Source organism: Mustela nigripes, chromosome 3 (genome assembly GCF_022355385.1).
Source record: "Mustela nigripes isolate SB6536 chromosome 3, MUSNIG.SB6536, whole genome shotgun sequence".
In the NCBI taxonomy this organism is placed as follows: Eukaryota; Metazoa; Chordata; class Mammalia; order Carnivora; family Mustelidae; genus Mustela; species Mustela nigripes.
Window position 1 is genome coordinate 4,083,454 of NC_081559.1, and position 16,534 is coordinate 4,099,987.

The following is a 16,534-nucleotide window of genomic DNA, read 5'->3' on the forward strand; positions in this document are numbered from 1 at the left end:
GCGCACGGACTCACGGACGCGCACGGACTCACGGACACACGCACGGGCTCACAGACACGCACGGGCGCACGGACTCACGGACGCGCACGGACTCACGGACACACGCACGGGCTCACAGACACGCACGGGCGCACGGACTCACGGACGCACGGACGCACGCACAGACGCACACACACAGACGGACTCACAGACATGCGCTCGGACTCACAGACACACACACGGACTCACTGACACACGCACGGGCTCACAGACGCGCACGGACTCACGGACGCACGCGCGGACGCACACACACAGACGGACTCACAGACACACAGGGACTCACAGACGCACGGGCAGACTCACAGACACGGACCCTCAGACGTGCATGGACACTTGGACGCGCATGGACTCACAGACGCACACACAGACTCACGGACACACACACGGACTCACAGATGCACATGGCTGCACAGACACGCACAGAGACTCACGGACACGCGCACGGGCTCACAGACACGCGCACGGGCTCACGGACGCACAGACACGCGCAGAGCCGGCGCCCCGCAGCACGCGCCCGCTCTTGCGGGTTCTTCAGGCCGAACCCCCCCCCCCGCGGTTGGCCCCCCTGGCCCCCGGCGGCCCCCCCCCCCCCCCCCCGCGCAGGTGCAGCCCGAGCCCCGCGGTCGCCGCCCTGGCCCCGCGGCAGCCCCAAATCCCTGGGACGATTTCCTCCCGGTTTTCTCGCACGAACGTGCCAACCCGACGCTCAGCACCTGGACGACCCGACCCGCAGCGGCCGGGGCTGCGACGGCGCACGGACCACGCGCTGCAAGAGGCCGCTCGGAGAGCCGCGCCGTGAACACCGCCGCCGAGAAGTCCGCCGGGCTCGTCTCCTAAAGCGACTGGGGAGCCCGTCTTCCACCTGCAGCAGCACCGGTTCGGTTCTCCTGCTGGAGGTGGGGGTCCGGGACCCCGCGTCCTCGTCGGAACGTGCCGGGGGGGCCTGGCCCGGGTGCGCGCGAGGCAGGGCGCTGCCCCCGTGAACCGCCCCCGAGCCGCGCGGGCCTTTGCGGTGACCCCCGGCTTCTGCCCGTCGGGACGAGCGCGGGGCTCGAGGCCGCTTCCAGGGCGACGAAAACCAAAAACAAGAACAAGTGACCAGAAAGAAAGAAAACCTGAACCCTACGAACCCGCTAACCTTCCCAGATGGGCTGAGAAGGGCGGGCCTGCGCTCTCGGAGCAGCGTCGGGTCGCGACGGGGGCGTCCTGCGGAGCGCCTGGGCGCGGGGGCACAGGAGGAAGCGGCTGCTCTCTGGGTTGGGTCCCTTTGGTCTCCGAGGCCCGCGGGTAAATCAGCCCTGCTGTAGAAGAAAATGAGGCTAATGTGACCGTATCTGTTCTCCACCAACGCACCAGCGACAGCCTTGGACGTGCCTCTCCGGCTCCTGAAGCCTGGGGTCCCAGGACGCTGGCTGCCCAGCGTCAGTGCGTCCCTCAGCACGTGGCGAACGACAGCCACCGGCCGCCCGCGCCCTGACTGGCGCTTGGGTCCGCGCAGCTGCTGCCTCGGGCCAGAAAGAGAAACCGTCGCGTCTGCAGAGCCTAATTTCTGCCCGGCTTCAGCTTGCAGGGAACAGCTCGCTGCCGTCCCCTCGGAGCGCCCTGCGGCCCGGAGCTGGGAGGCTAACCGCAGAGGCTCGCCCGCCTTCTGTTTCTGGCCCTCCCTCGACAGCGAAGCCTCGTTTGCATTTAAATTTTGAATACGGGCCCTTCTTGACTTAGCAACTCGGCAGTAGAGTTCCATGAGCAATCCAACGTATATTATTTGATTCAGTCTCGCTTGGGGCTGAATTGTTTTCTGGAAGACAAAGTGTCCAGAGTCCTCAGCTCTGAGGATGGGGCGCAGGGGGCGCACCCTCGGGCCTATGCACCCGGGTATACATCAAAACAGAGCGAAACAAAACAAAGAACCTTTGCTATGTGCTTGCTTCTTGCACTTTGACCTCAGCCTGCAAACAGGCAGATCTCAGCTGGGATGGATCTAATCAGGAAGTGCTGGAGATATTTTTGTAACTATTTTGCAACATAAAGCTGCATCTTTCTGCTTCTCTTGAAAACAACACGTCCTGTCCCTCAAAGATCATAACACTTGGGTTAAAATTTTAAAAAGGAAGAGAACAAAATAGAATTCCATGATGCTGGCTTGGACTGTATCCACCACCTTTGACCCAAGTCCCAGATGCCAGGCCCCTAGAGGTCACTGTTAATTCCTTCCCTGCTACTGGAAAAAATGTAGCTTCCTTTCATGCAGACCGAAAGCTGTTCTGTGGCTCTCTGCAGGGCGGACTGCTGTGTTGGCCTGCGAGGCTCTAGGCCTTTCTGACAAACCAGTGGACAGAAGAGGATAGAACGGACAAGCAAGGGTGACATCTTGGAGACAGGGGCGGGCTGTGGCCTGGCTGTGTGAACAGAGCGGCAGGCCAGTCACAGCAACCAGGGATAAGAATGCAGGGTTGGGCTGGTGACAAGTGGGAGGAGATGCTGCTGTGGTGGCAGAGGCCATTCGAGTTGGACGCCACAGTCCCTAATTAATAAATGGTGTAAACTGTCACCTTACATTTCTCCTCCCAATGAGCCTTCCGGAACTCAATCATAACAAATAATTTTATTAGATCAAAAGTAATTTGTCTAAATCATAAAACTAAATTTTCAGAAAGACGATGTTGAAAGTTTCCAAGGGACAAAACACTGTATATGGTTGAATAAAGTTGTATCTTGCCTCTGTCCTTCCCCCACCACTGGACTCTCACTGACCCACTCTGGGCCACATTGCTTTGTGCCTGGAGAGGACATCCCCTTCGCCACACCCGCGGCCGCTCAGCCGCTCCTTCCCAGTGACATCATACCGTCTCCTCTCTGTCTCTCCATTGGCTCAGTCTGGTTCACTGTAACTCTGAGAAGTTTTCTTCTCCGCTCGCACACACGCTTAGGCTTTCCTTCTTATCCCTTAGCTTCTCAGTTTGCGTAGAAGAATTATGTTGTTTCTTCATCTTTATGACATTTATGAGCCAAAAATGTGTGCTAATGTCCTTTAGAGCACTTAGTTATCTTTAACTGTTTATGTTCATTAGTGAGATTCTCTCGTGAGTTTCCTTCTCCCCTGGAAGAGAGGAACTTGGTAAAGGTGGAGACTGATTTTTCTTACGCCTCTGTTTTAAAAATATCTCCAGTTCTGATATAGTGGCAGGCACGTGGCAGAGATATAATCAGTAAATATTTGCTAAATTATTGAATGAATGGACGAATGCAATATTTATTGAGCACCTACTATATATCCAATACTGACCTAGATGCTGGGGATATAATGACAGAAGCTTGTATTCTAACTGAAAAATGCATCAAATTATCTTCATTTAAGTAAAAGAAAAAGCAGCTAAAAATAAACGTCATAAAAAACTGGTATGATCAAGCTTTAAAATCCTTCAAAAATAAGCATTCTATCTCCTTATCTTTTTTAATTAAAACTCTCCTATGTGCCAGCTTTCAAGGGGAAATATTTCCTTTTTTTACTTCATTCTTTTTCTCTCTTAATGACTAATATTATATAATATTATTTCCAACGTGTGTCTTTGCAAACGTGAGGTGTTTCAGACACATTATAATATGAATAGGCTTTGGATGTGAGCGTGGGAACCCAACTGCCGTTTAGAACATTTTATAAGAGAAGATATTCATGTGTCTAACAATGAACTTAACTCCAGAAATACACTCCATCTGCATGAGTAGAAGAGATCTCAGCGTGGGCAAAACCCAACGAAATGTTGAAAAAAGCATTGCAGACTGTTAGTACCTGACTTTTTAAAAAATGGGTGCAAGTATTTTAGCTACGCATTGCCCCAGGAATATTATTATGATGGGGAAGAACTCGATGGTGACCCTACAGCATGGTGTGAGTTCTATCTTCTTCCCAGGTTACTGGTCACCCACGACTCAGATTTCTACTCCTTCAAAAGAAAAAAAATGAACACAACTCGACTTCTGTCACCTCTGTTGATGTGGCCTGCCATTCACCGACTAGAAAAGGAGACAAATCTTGCCATCAAGTCATGTGAACTCTTGTTAGGTATTAAAATTTAAAGGCGTATTGTGAACAGTTTCTCCCCATGAAGATGTTATATTGATTTTGCAGCATTTCTTTTCTTTTCTTTATTTTCCTGCCTTCTGCATCCTTTTATTTGTTCACGTGTCAAAAACTCACGGAGAGGAAGATTATGAAGACTAGTTAACAACGTAGAAGGCGCATAACACTCCCCACAAGACTGTGAAAATAAAAACCGTGCCCTGTGTCCAAAACATATCCTCATGCTGCATGTTCTGTTGTCACTGAAGTTCAAAGACTGGATGTGAAAGTTACCGTAGCAAAGACTCGAAATTGAGCCTAACTCAAGTTGAAACTTTCGCTATCTTCTCTATCATTTACTTCACACAGTTACAAGTATGGCAAAAGGCGACACGTGTATCTATATTTAAGATGGTGAAGAAATGGCAGATATCCATTCTAATGTGCTTAATTCTACAGTCAGTTTTTTTATTCACATCGATTCTGCTTAAGTATTTTCAAATCCTTTGGGAATGAGCCTCTTAAAAATGAAATCTGCTTCCAACTGAGGCAAATGGCTGGACGAGGCTTGTTATCATCGCAACAAACACTTCCGTGTGTACATGTTTGTGCGGATCATGGTGTGTGAGGGGTGTGGTGTGTCCCCCTATTGACTGTGGGTAAGTGTCAAACAAGCATTGACTTGTAAATACACATTATTCCGAAGACTCTCCTGCTTCTATGAACTAGAATCTTCTACACATGCACCTCGTTTGAAGAAAAACTGGTATGGAGACCTGTACTTGGAAAACACAATTTACAGATAGCTTTGCTTCATTAAAGATTCCTTCCCTTTAGGAAGGAACTTCCCATGGGGCTCCTATAGGTGGCCAGCAACATCAGTGAACTTTGAATATTGGGTTTCCATCCTTCAGAAAGACGGATATTGGTTGGGGGGCGGGGGCAAGACTCCTGCATTCATGTAATTCTCCCACCCCACCCCCAGATCACCCTCTTTTGGTGTCTTGCATTGCTTTAGGGCATCTGACCAACTGAGCCTATTGTCCTTCATTTTTCTGGTCATGAGCCTTTATTTTCATTACTTAAAAATGTAGTCAACAGAGCAGCCCTATACCTTTCAAGACTTGTTACCTCCTGCTTAAAGCATTCAGCTCAGAGCAGGTGATCTCTTTGGCTAGGAGGTGCTGGCTAAGGTTTTTCTTAAAAAGTTTTCTCTCAACCCATTAGGGAAAATGCCACATAAATTATTGATCTCCCTGGAGTGCGACACGTGCCTCCCTCAGAAAGGGCCTGCAGTCTTCAGTGAGGGGAAGCGCCAGCCTAGCGTTCCGACTGGCTTCAGGCCAGCCCCTCGAAGATGCTTTCACCCCACCTCATTCCCAGTGTGGGAAGTGGGACAAAGGATTTTAGGAGCCTAAGAATCAAAGTCCGGCCGGCACTCGCCTGATGTAGATGGGGCTTAAACGGGCCAGATGTTCCAAGTCACATGTGGAGAAGTGTTTGTGGTTGGATTCTGTTTGAAACTGATTGTTGATACTCTCATGAGACAGCCTGTGACAAATTGTATAATAAAAATGTTAAAAATAGCATATTTATTCTCTGGAAAAGCTGAGTTCCCACAATTCAGTTAGCTGGGAAAATTGCTAAACTTTCAGACAGAAAGTGCTGATTCCCTGTTACAAACCTTTCATTACACACAGGATTTTTCCTTATCATTTTTATTCTTCTGACCTTGGAACAATGCTCTAGCTATCTGTTTTTTAAACAAATAAAACAGATAAGTCAATTTGTAGTCCTTAATAAAATTTTAAATCCAAATAAAATGTACATACAATATTGATGAATTAACTACAAAAATGAGAGTGAATTTTCCAGAAAATTCTATGCCCTGTCCAAGAGAAATATGATGTAAGCCACAAATGTAATTCACATATGTAGTTTTAAATTTTCTAGTAGCCACGTTAATAAAGTAAAAAGAATCAAGTGAAATTAATTTTAGTAATACATTTCATATATTTTATTTGACACCATGTATCCCAAATCTTATAAGTTCAATGTGAAATCAGTGTAAAAAATTATTGAGGTATTTCACATTTTTTTCTGGAATTAAAGTTTCAAAATCCAATGTGTATTTTCCACTTACAGCACATCTCAATTCACACCACCCACATTTTCAATGCTCAATTTCCACATGAAGCTAGTGGTCACTGTATGAGAAGCCTATACATTATCACAGGCCCATATCACAGCAAATATTTGAACAAAGTGAGAAAAAAAATTAATCCTCTGTGTAAAAATATGTAGATATTTACCAGTGTTTCCCAGGACCATGGGATATGCAATGGAGTGGTGGGATTCTCAGAGGCATAGATCTTGGCTGAGAAGGTAGGAGGTGAAGAGAAAGTCAAGACAGAGCAGGGAAATAATTTGTGTATTTGGGACTGAGGTGAACTAGGCTGAGAAGCATGTGAATTGCTGGTCTTTCAAATACACTGTGTGCCGGGAATGCTTTTGGCTACAAATAACACACACTTGAATTAGCCGGAGTGTGATGGTTAATTTTATGTGTCATTTTGACGGGGCCATGTTACCAATTGTGGTCCAACATTCTTCTGCATGTTTCTGTGGGGGTGTTTTTGGATGAGATTAACACTTAAATTGGTTGACTTTGAATGGAACAGATTGCTCTCCCTAATGTGAGTGGGCTTCACACCATCAACTGAAGGCCTTGATAGAACAAAGACTGACCTCCCCTAGCAAGAGGGAATTCTACCAGCAGGTGGCCTTTGGACTTGAACCACAATGGCAGCCTTCCCCTAGGTCCTCAACCTGCAGCCAACTTGCAGATTTTGGATTAGTCAGCCTCTATGACCATGTGAATCAATTTCTTTTTGTTATTGTTGTTGTTGTTTGGTTGGTTGGCTTTTTTTTTGTGAATCAATTTCTTAAAATAAATCTCTTTCTATATGCATACATTTCCTATTGGCTCTGTTTCTCTATATAGAAAATTAAACTAAGAAGGGTTTATTTTGAAAAACCATGTCATGGCAGCATCTCTGATTTTCTTGGCCTTTTCCTCATGCTTACTGCCGCGTAGTTACAAAGCGGGTACCACATCCCCAGACACCATCTGTGCATTCAAGACAGGAAAAAAATTTGGGATGATATTAAGAAAACAAAAACTTTTGGAGCACCTGGGCCGCTCAGTCAGTTGAGTACTGACTCTTAGTTCTGGCTGGGGTCATGACCTCATGGGTCATGGGATCAAGCCACACATCAGGCTCCACGCTGAGCAGGCAGTCTGCTTGAAGATTCTCTGCCTCTGCCCCTACCCCCATGTGCACATGTGCACACACTCCCTCTCTCTCTCAAATGAATACATAGATCTTTTAGGGAAAAATTCAAGGTCCTCCCTACAATCTTCTACTGGTATCACATCGTGTCACAAAGTCACTACAAACAGCAAAACACCAGAAAAATCAAGTGTTTTATTTTTCCAGCCTGTGTAGTAGAAAGTAGCAAGAGAGGAAGAGATTGAAAAGTCCTGTGAGTCAATGGATTCATGATGTCAAACATTAAGTGCAAGTTGGTATAATCCTTTCGGAAGGAAATACATACATATTTGTCTGTCTACATTTGTCTGTCTATATTTGTCTGTCTATATTTACATATACATACGTATCTACATATATCTAGATTTAGGCATATATTTACATATATGTATATGTGTATCTACATCTATCTATGTATATCTAGATGTATAAAACACGCCATACCAGTCTAAAACATTCTGTAAGCAATAAGCATTAAGCTATTCCTTTCAGTATGATCTATCATTTTGGATTACAAACTTGTAGTCATTTGAAATGATTGCAGTCATTTTGACTGCTCAGTCTCCAAACACCTTTATTTAGAGGCAAATTCAAGGAAGTAGGAAGGCAAGACCCACCACAGAGGGTAAAACCTCAGATATCGTTTCCTCTCTGGGAGCTATACTGTGGCCATCGAACCTGCCCAGTGACCCAGACTCTCATGGAAGTTGGGGTCTCTGGGGAGCACTGCAAGGTTCAAGATCTATTAGAGATCATTGGAATCTGCGGCTGTTGGGGGTAAAACCCAGGGTGCCGGGGCGAACGTCGGAGGGGGTGGTGGTTGGTGAGGCTGCTGATGGTACTGAGCTCACAGGTGTCTTGGGAGCAGGTGAGATGGGGCTTGGCAGAGCGCCTGGGCACAGCGAGACGTCTGTGTGCAGTTCCTCTGCGCATTATGGGGTATCACAGACCTCTCTTCATTGTACCTGCCTTCTCGTAAAACAACCCTCTCCCTCTGCTCACTCCCCCTGCTCCAGTGTGCTGGCCTTTTCTGCCTCCAGTCTCCGACTTCAGGCTGTTTCAGAGCCACGTTTTCTCATTTGCAGACCGGATCAACTGGCTTTTAACATTAAAAGAGAGAGAGAGAGACTCTCATCACCATTACCTACTGAATAAATTCTAATGCCCACAGCCGGGCAGCAGAACAGCTCCAGACTGCCCACATGGGAGAGACTGGGGAGCAACTGAAGGAGGAGATTGGGAAATTGCTCTTTTTTTTTTTTTTTTTCTTGAACTGCATTTTATATGTCAACAATATTAGTGAACTTCTTAAAAAAGCCAACTTCAGAGGCTTCCAATGGCCATATTAGGGACAAATTGAGCAACAAAATGTGTGATGATAGTAACAAATTATAACCCATAAGATAAGAATACGCGAGTCTGTACTCATATAAAGAATTGAATGAAGAAATAAATGGAGGGAAAGGGAAAGCTCTTTCTTAAAATGGAAACATAAGTAATAAATGTAGAAGGAAAAGTTGTTGGCAAAAACTATAGTATTAGTAATTGCTTCAGGCAAAAATCAATGGATGCCAGAATTAGTAGGTGAAAATATGATGAGAAACACTGTGTTTGCATGATATTACATGACACATTTTATTTTTTATAAAGTGTAAAATATTAAATTTATACTAGAAAATTCTGGCAGAACTACCTTAATGAAGTGATCAAAAGTTAACATCACCAGTTATGGAGCAAATCATGCCTCCTGTGGGATGCTATGAGGACACCTATCGCCTGTGTGGTGCCCTTGCCAAAAGTACGTAACTTACATTAGTAGTTCTCAGCTGAAATTGATTCTCTGTCTCACTCAGGTTTTTATTAAAAGTCTGGAAACCTTTTTGATTATGAAGACTGAATGTGTGCTACGGGCATCGAGTGGGTCAAGGCCAGAAGTGCTGTTAAACATACAATGAATACAACGCAGAGGACAGCTTCGACAACAAAGCCTTATGTGGCTCAAAGTGTCAGTGGTGACAAAACTGAAGAATCCTGACTCAAATTTAATCCTAAGGAACCATCAGATAAACCCAGATTGGAAACAGCCTAAAGACTAAACCGGCCAATAGTCTTCAAAAATATAAAACAGAACAGAATCTGGAAGAACCGTTCAAAGATGAAGGAGACCGAAGAGGCAGAATTCAAACACAAGGCGTGATGCAGGGCTGGATCCCCAGGGAGAAAGAGGACATTAGTGGAACAATGGAGGAAGCTGAAGCGAGGCAGACCACAGAACAGAGTGATCCCGCTGTTGGCTTCCTGACTTTGAGCCTTGTGCTATGAATATGCAAGATGTTAACTTTTAGGAAAACTTGGTGAACAGTAGACAGGAATTCTTTGCACAATTTTTGCAACTTTTTCTTTTCAGTCAAAATATCACTCTAAAATGAAAAAAGTTTCAATGAAAAATATTTTTTAAATTGTATTTAAAATCAATTAATTAGCATGTAGTGTATTATCAGTTTCAGTGGTAGAGTTTAGGGATCCGTCAGTTGCATAGAACACCCAGTGCTCCTTATATCAAGTGGCCTCCTTAATGTCCATCACTCAGTTCCCCCAACTCCACCTCCTCTCCAGCAGCCCTCAGTTTGTTTCCTATAGGTAGGAGTCTCAGATGGTTTGTCTCCCTCTCTGATTTCATCTTATTTTATTTTTCCCTTATGTTCATCTGTTTTGTTTCTTAAATTCCACTTATTTTAAATAGGAGAGAAAAAAGAAATGAGAGGCATAAAAAGATTTGAGAAAATGTGATATATGTTAGAGATAGGCAAAGAAGACAGAACTTATGGATAGTATGAGAACTTTTCTGAATTCTTTAAAAAGGACTTAAAACTGAATATTGAAAGATCACACCATCTACTCTGGGAATATTGACCTGTATCGACTGACCAGCAAGAAAAATTTTATTAAAGTCACTTTTTCTTTAAAGAAAAAGAAAATATCCCTTGAATAGCTAAAAAAAAAAAAAAAGAAAAGAAAAGAAAAAAAGAAAGAAATAGGTAATTTATAAGAAAAGGAAAATTAGACTATTATGCTTTTTGATACTGATGTTCTATGTGGGAAAAATATGGACTAACACATTTAAGATTCTCAAGGAAGCAAGTGTGAATCCAAAGTTTTTTTTAAGTCGAGCATAACTTCCAAGTATAATGGACAGATAGAACTTACAAGTTGTTTCCAAGAGCTCTTGAAATCTTCTTGAAAATAAGTTTCAAACAACAAAATAACTAGATAGATATTGTCTGACATGAGAAATTCTAGTGAACATTCAGTATAGAGGTTCCCTAGAACTGCGTTGACTGACGAAATGCTGAGAGACAATGTTCAGAGCAGAATCTTCTGATAGTGTAGATACACAAATAATTCAAAATGGAGGAGAAAATAGTTTCAGTAATTACATTGGTATTAGTCTTGTAACTGCTCTCCTGAGACTGTTATGTGTATAATATGGGATAAAACAAATGAGTGCTTAACTAGAGATTCAATCCTATTATCTCCTTTATATCTGAGAGCAATTCTATTACCTCATTAATACCTGGTTCCCTGAGAACCAGTAGTCTGGATATGAAAGCAAGAAGATATTAAAGTAGTAGAAAAGAGGCCAAGTAAAAACTCTGTAAACTCAAAAGTGAATTGGGGTTATCAGTGTAAAGCCATGAAGTACCTGACCTTATTTTACTTCCAGATATGTCCATTGGAAAGATCTAGAACAAACTACACAATAGCAATGAGCACCTCTAGCATGCAGATTGTGGTCTCACAATACCATTTTTCAACACAAGAGACCGGGTCTCCTTGGAGAAATAACGGATTCTGAGTGTAAGGTAGGAAATGAGCAAGATGACCCTGGGGCATCTTGTCACACTAGATGACACAGAAGCTGTCAAAGACGATGAGGGTTATGTCTTAAGGACTCTGGAGTCAACTTGAAGAGGCTACCATTGGTCAAAGATGGAAAATTTTGAGTTTATAATGGTAACAGCAGTAGATTGAAATTCATCAAATATATTTAATTCTACAATCTCATAAAACTATGAAAAGTAATTGTTGCTTTTTGGAGGGTGATAGGAAGCCAAATCATTAGCTTGAAATCTGGCATACAGAGCTAGAGAAGTAGCATTTATCCACTCTTCTCTATATGAACTGTCTTGCTGTGTAACCAAATATTGGATGAAGGTATTCTAATTAATAAATGAAAGTATTCTAATTAATACATGAAAAATGTATCCAGACATCACCATTTTTCAACCTTGTGGGGAAAGGTGGGACACTTTGAAGGGCTTCTGGAGTGACTGGTGAAATCCGGTTTCATGACCCTGGAAGTATTGGCCTCCTAATGATTCAGGAAGCCATGTATTTGATGTGTGTGGTTTTCTGTATTAGTGTTTTATTTCACAATAAAGTTGAAAAGGCAATGAAAAAGAAAGAGGACAAAATAACTAAAAGATGGAGTGAATTTTTCCACAGCTGTTTGTTTGGGAGGGCCATGCCTCACAGAGGTCATAAGTTGATTCAACACAGAAAACTTACTTACTAGGGGACTTTGGGTTAAGTTTCCTCCAATTTATTGTAACCTTTCATGAGCAGTAGGTTTATTTTTAAAAATAAGTAAATAAGGCAGTGATAAGCTTCGTCCCTGGCTCTCCCAGAAGTGGTGAGAAAATAGAGTTATGTGTTTTCTCTTGCAAACGCATTGCCTAATATTACCTAAAACGTCTTTGTAATTTATCAGGGCAATAAATTTTCTCTGAATCAGTTAGGCAACATGACAAGACACATGACTCTGGATTGTTTATTATGCTACCTACGAACTCCTATTACCTAGGTGGACTCTTTTAGACGTGTTTGTACTTGAACTACAAGTATGCAGAGACAGTGTCTTGCATACTGAAGATGCTCCATGAATGTTTGTTTCACAAAGTTTAAGTGACTAGGTTAGACAAGAGAACATATTGCACTGCGTCATGAGTGTGGAGTTAAGCACAGACCGTGGACTCACATGCTGTTGGTAGATTGAGAGCAGGAAGGACTTCAGCAGGACTGTCTCCAGACTCAGTCTTCTGTGTTGATCCTCGGCAGCATCTCATGGCTTTAAGTAAACTGATGATGAGTGATGATGAGTGACATGTATCTGCAGCCCAGACCTCTCCCCTGATGTCCGCATGTAAGTCTAAGAGCCTCACGAATAGCTCTACTTATTATGTCCCAGACCAAGTTTCTGATTTCCACCTCCACAAACTTTCTCTACCCACAGTTTTCCCATCTGAACAGAGAGCTACTTCTTCCTTCCAATGGCCTGATTCCCAGATTATGGGGTCGTCCTTGAGGTCTCTCTGTCTCTCACACCCCACAGGCAATGTATCATCAAATACTTCAGACTGTCAAAATGTATCCAGAAACCTGACCGTTTCTGAAGACATGCATGACCACCACTGAGGTTTGAGCCTGTCATCATTGCCTTTTATTTCAGTATAATTTCAAACACATTAAACAGTTGCCAAAATTGTATAAAGAACTTCCATATACCCATTACTCAGATTCATTAAGGTTTTCTAGTTTTCTCCAATTACTTTACATTCACTCATCTTTCTTTCCTTCCCTTTCTCAAACACACAAACATGTCCTACACACACACACACAAGTATACATGCATATATTTTATTCTGAGTCTCGATTAAAGTGACATCTACCAGTTTTTTCAGTGTGAAGTTATATTTAAGCTTATAATTAATAAGTAATTTTTACCTTTATAATTCGTAAATAATTCAGAAGGAGATGTTTAAGACTATATATAAAGATGGTATTCTCATCAAATTTTCAACCACTAGTTTTAGCTTCTATTGATTTTCAATATCCACCACTCCTTTTCATTGACTAGTTGCCAACATTCTGTGCAGAAGAAATTACCTATTTCCCATTTATTTATGTATTACCTATTTGTTTATAACAGTAGGAACTTGTGGACATATCCATTGTGTTACATTTCATTACTTTTGGTATATATTTTGATCCTCAATTGGATTATCCTCACACTTTCTATCTACATATGTCATAAATCCCGTCATGCAATAATTACCCGACAATTTACCATTTCAGCGCTTCTCGTTCCTTCCTGCAAATCTGTTTCCATCTGGTGTCCTTTCTCTTCATTTTGAAAAATATATATATATTGTCATTTTAGAAGCGCGGGTCTGCTGTTCTGTCCTCTGTCACCTTCTGGCGTATGGATAACTCACCAGTTGACATTGTCTCACAGGTCATTTCAACACTATATTTTTTAAAGATTTTTTTCTTTCTGCGCTGTGGGTTAGATAATTTCTATTATTTCCTTTCTATTTTGTGGACTATTTAAATTTCTATCTTGAAAGTCACAGACTTTTCCTTCTGCTGGCTTGCTTATCGTTAAGCCTATTTAGTGAATTTTTCATCTGAGAGACTACTTTTCACTTCTAGCACTTACTCCTTTTTAATAAGTTTCCATTTTTCAGTTGAGGTTCGCCAATTATTATGGCCCCATTTTCCTTTGAGTACTCGAATATAGTTACAGTAGCTGCACTAAATTTGTTTCTTTAATGCAGTAGCTGCATTAAATTTAATTCCGGCATCTGGCCAGAGGTGGTTTCTATTGAGAGCTTTTTCTCTTGACCATGAGTCACATTTTCATCTTTTTTTCACATCTAGTAATTTGGATTTCCAACTAGACAGTATGGATGATACATTGTACAGACTCTTGAATTTTGTTATCCAGCTCGTCTAGCAAACAATTCACTTGGCTAAACTTAAATGTTAAGCTCTGCTTCCCCTTCCGCGAGTAGTAAACATCCCTGGTTAGTTCTTTATTTTATATATATATATATATACACATATGTATATATATATATAGTGGGTTTTTTTTTTTTTTTAGATTTTATTTATTTTTGAGAGACAGAGTGAGGGAGAGTGAGCATGAGCAGGGGAGAGAGGCAGAGAAGCAGACTCCCTGCTGAGCAGGGAGCCGGATGCAGGACTTGATCCTGGGGCTCTGGGATCATTACCTGAGCTGAAGGCAGACCCTTAAACGACTAAACTCTCCAGGCACCCTCTCTGATCAGTTCTTATGGTTTTCTTCCTTTGTTTTCCCCTGGGATTTTTTACTCCATATGTTTGTAGTTCAAGGGTCATTCAAGATGTGGAATGGAATTTATATGTAGATTTTTGGGTTTCCCAATCTGTGGAATCTTTTCTTCTCAGATTTTTCTGCTCAATTTCCAGCCTCTCTTGCAGTCCCCAAGTTCTCAACTGTGACTCCTCAAAGCAGTAAGCCTGGCTTTCTGAGCAAGTTCCAGCTGCCCCCTGATACGGACTAGAGACTGCTGTGCAGGGAAAACCCACAAACTCACTTCTTGTGATTCTTTTCTTGCAAGGGTTTAGTTCTTTCCAGTTTCTACCTGTTTCTGATCACTTGACAATGTCTTACATTTAAAAAAAAAAACTGTCCAGAGTTTACAACCATTATCCATGACAGCTTAAGTATGATACATGTTCCGCTATCATTCCCAGAACCAGAACACGGCATCATTTCTTTTCTAGAACATGACTGTGGCCCCTGATGGGTCTCCCCACTCCTATGCTTGCCCCTTGGGTCTGTTTTCTCCCCAGGAGCCCAACGTAGAGTTTTAATATTTAGGTCACATCACTTCACTTTTCTGTCAGAACCCGTTATTTACTTATGACTACATTTAGAATAACAGCCAAATTCTTTATAATGATCTACAAGTCCCTCCTCCTGCCTCCTTGCTGTGCCGTCTCAACGCCTTCGTCCTGGCTCTTCCCCTTTTCTTCCAGAGGTCCGCCCCGCACAGTTCCTCACCTCCTTCAGGGCTGGATGACTGGTCACCTTCTCAGTGACGGCTTCCCTGACCATTCTACTTGAAAGCCACCCCCCGCACACCGCAGCACCACTGTCATTCCTTATCTCCTTTTTTTGGTTGTCGCTTTCCTTACAATACTTACCGCCATCTAAAATATTATCATTTTACTATTTTGTTGATTATATACTTCCACTAGAAAAAAATGAGATCCATTCAGGCAAAAAAAAAGTTTTTCTCTTTTGTTCACTGCTCTCTCCCCAGCACCAGTGCCTGGCGGTTAGAAGACGCTCCTTGGACATCTGTTCCAAGATGATTGGGTCCATTTGGATTATTCCGCTTTGTCAAGCAAGTCTATACTAAAACTACAGACACAAATTCAATAATGGAGTTTGACTTCTCCTAATTAGGAATCAGGCAATAAGATAGGTCTCCCAAGCTTTTACTAGAAGATAAACCAATATCCTTTCTGTCCTGATACGAAGAATAGAAATAAGGAATCTTTATTCTTTTTTTTTTTTTTTAAAGATTTTATTTATTTATTTGACAGAGAGAGATCACAAGTAGACAGAGAGGCAGGCAGAGAGAGGGAGAGAGAGAGAGGCAAGCAGGCTCCCTGCTGAGCAGAGAGCCCGATGCGGGACTCGATCCCAGGACGCTGAGATCATGACCTGAGCTGAAGGCAGCGGCTTAACCCACTGAGCCACCCAGGCGCCCCAGGAATCTTTATTCTTTACCTAAAGACCTGTCCAATACTAAACTTACATGGTAGTTGAAATGCAGTGTCATACAAAGCATGTAGACTCTGGTGTTGCACAAAGAGCACTAACAGCTTTACTAGCGATACGGCACTAAGTTATCAGCGCCTCTGAGACTCGACTAGCTACCCTGAGGTGATGAGTGTCCATATCTAGGATTATCAGTTGAAACTGGGTACAGTTGGGAGTGACAGAAAAATCTCAAATAATAAAGCATCAAACAAGATAGAAGTTTCTCTCATGTATAAGGCTGGAGGTTGGTTCGAGTGGGTCTGGCACTCCATGCTGTTAGGGGCCCAGGCTATCATCGCACGACGATGTCTGTAGACTTCATTCCCAAGTTCACCTGAAGTTCCAAGATGGCTGCTCCTGCTCTAGCTACTGTGTCGACTCTCTGTCCCATAGCAATGAGGAAATAAGCAGAGACAGAAGCAGGCTCAATGTCTACTGCAAATATTC